Source organism: Agelaius phoeniceus, chromosome Z, assembly GCF_051311805.1.
Source record: "Agelaius phoeniceus isolate bAgePho1 chromosome Z, bAgePho1.hap1, whole genome shotgun sequence".
Taxonomy (NCBI): Eukaryota; Metazoa; Chordata; class Aves; order Passeriformes; family Icteridae; genus Agelaius; species Agelaius phoeniceus.
This window is the reverse complement of record NC_135303.1, coordinates 76,972,787-76,975,534: the sequence shown is the minus strand read 5'-3', so window position 1 is coordinate 76,975,534 and position 2,748 is coordinate 76,972,787.

Below are 2,748 nucleotides of genomic sequence, written 5' to 3'. Positions count from 1 at the left end.
TGCATCATTGTCATTTATTTGTCTGGGGTAATACAAGTACTGTACTCCTCCCTGCCTGGACAGTTTAAAAACAGTCACAGTCCAATAGTTTAGGAAATGGGTCTGATAAACAACAAGAAAAGAGTGAAATGACGGACCTAGGTGTGATGTGATGACCACGACTGCAAAGGCAGCCTGTAGGTTTTTAATACTTTGTTATAGTGTAATGATTAATAGGTGAATATTTTATATATAGTGTAAGTTTTGTAACAGAGTTTGGAAGAATAGGATTTGAAGGCTGGGCTGTTGGCTTGGTGCTCTGGTGCTTGGGAGCATTGCATCAGATAAGAGTATGTGAAAAAGTACATGAGAGTTTTTGAGTGAAGAGAAGTTGGAAGGACCATCAAAGCTACTGTACTTGATGAAGCATATGACAAAAATTCAGTGATGTATGGCCTTGAACAGAAAGACAAATAATATTACTGACCTAAAAGCCTGCTAGCCCTATCAAAAACATTTGCATTGAGCTTCACAGAGCTGGAATTTAATAAAAAAATTTTAATTTAGTAATCATAGAATCATGGAGACATGGGAGGTGACTTGGTCACCAGTAGAAGTGGATTCTTAATGGCTGTAATTTTTACAGGCAGCTGGAAAAAGTTCTGACATATCTTCAGTTTTTGTTGCTCTGTGGCTAACTTGTCATGCAGCCAGGTTTCCTGGTGTCTCCCAGCCACGACAGTTTCTTATATGAAGAAGAGAAAGATTGCTTTCATTTTTAATCCATTAATTTCCTTAAGAAAGACAGTGTGGATTTGAAAAGCGACGTCTTGATACTTTGGGTATGTTTGACTCATCCTGTCTGACTGATCTCTCACTGCCATAACAAACTGGTGTGAACACTTTGTTCTGGTGTGTGGTATTTCAACTCTGAGATTACATTTTGGAAGCAGTCCTGTATCCTACTCCATTGTCCAGACCAACTGAACTGGAGCCAGTTCACTCTGTCCTGTTACTACCAAGGAATGTTTCGGGGGTTTGGGTGGCCCTGTGGCAACTGGGAGAGAGAAAGATGTACTCTGAAACCAGCCACAGACCTCCCCAGCTGTACATGGTGTCCATGTTGCCTACTCCATTTTATTAAGTGTTTTCACTACTCCAGGTCATATGCTTGTAGACTACTCTATAGGAGGTGCTGGACTTCTACTGTCTTCCCTATCTGGTATATAAGCCATCCATAAAACTGACCCTTGCCCACCCACTGCCCTGCAAATAGTCCCACAATTATTGCACATGTACCCAGACACCCTCTCAGACAGGGCCTACAATACTGGTAATCCAGTCACCCTCTGTTTTTTGTCCAGCTGTCAGACCTTGTGCTAATCCTGTATACCTCTTTTAGACTGATCACTGATGAAAGTTTGTTTTCTTGGTGTTTTTTAGGTAGGAAGGCTCAATACAAAAGACACAGATGGCAACAATCACCTAAGGATCTTGATGGCTTGTGTTCACCGAGGACTGCTTGTAGAACAAGAAATATGCATTTAGGCCCTGAGGAACCACAGGTGTCAGCAGGGTTCATCTGCACTGTCTTTCAGTGCAAAATTTTAAAATGAAATGTTGTGAGAGTTAGTTTCTCCTTCCAGAGAAGCTTTGCTGGTCATCTCAGATCTGTGTAGTGCTGTTGTTCTTCACCAGGTGCTTCAGGCTAGAACGGGAATTATTTTTCTCTTCAACAGTTTAAAAATGGCGGATCTCATCAAGGCAGGCTACATCCATGCTTTCCGACTGCCCTTGGGGTACTATCAGCACTAGCAAAACTTGTGCTCTTGTTGAAGAGTGGGTCTAGTGATACGGTGTTTGAAAGCAGTAGCTGGGCTTGGAGATCATGGCAACTTCACTGAACCATGGCATCGTATGAGTGTGTCTGAGTTGGCTCTGAGAGCAAAACTAGGGCCAGATATGTGGAGTGGCAGTATTACTTTCCAAATTATATCCAGGCTTCTTTAAAGATATGTCCACTCTGCAGGGAGTTTCAAAGTAGAAGTTCTTCACTGCAGCATCATTGGAGTCAAAAGGAAACAGATGAGTAGCTTCAAAACAGAGGTAGCCTGGATTCTAGTGGTCAGTCCAACTTCTATCTGGGAGACCTAAAAAGGATTGTGGGAGGTGGATAAAGAAGACAGAGAAAAGAATGTTGGCAGAAAAGGAAAAACTGTGGAAAGGAAAGAGAAGGGAAGAGTGTCTCCCTTGCTGTTTGCGCTGCAGGTGGTAGGTGTGTGACTGGGATAGAGATACTAGAAAGAAGAGGGTCGTAATGAATTACAGAAGAGGTTTCATTGACCATTTATTTTTACAGTCTGTCAGTGTTTCCCCTAAAGCTAGGACAATCCAGAGAGCTTAAAATTACTTCATAGGCAGATCCCCAAGCTGCCAATTGCAAATTGCCGATTTTTGTTCTCCTTAAAAGAGAGATTCTCTCCCCCTTTTTTTATGCTCACAATGAAGGGTGATTTTCTGAGGCTGTATATTTGTATTCTTCACACAGAACAATACTTTTACTGTTACATACTCTGGCCATGCTTCTTCTGCAAACACTTTAGCTTTTAAACACAACATGTCTGGTTTATTTTGGCTTCCTTTCTCTTTTTACCCAACATATTAGAAAAACAGATATGTATCTCCACTGCATTCTGTATTCACAGCACACTGATCTGTGCCATTTTGCATCTTCTGCCACTGTTGATCTAGTACAGTTATTGAGAACCC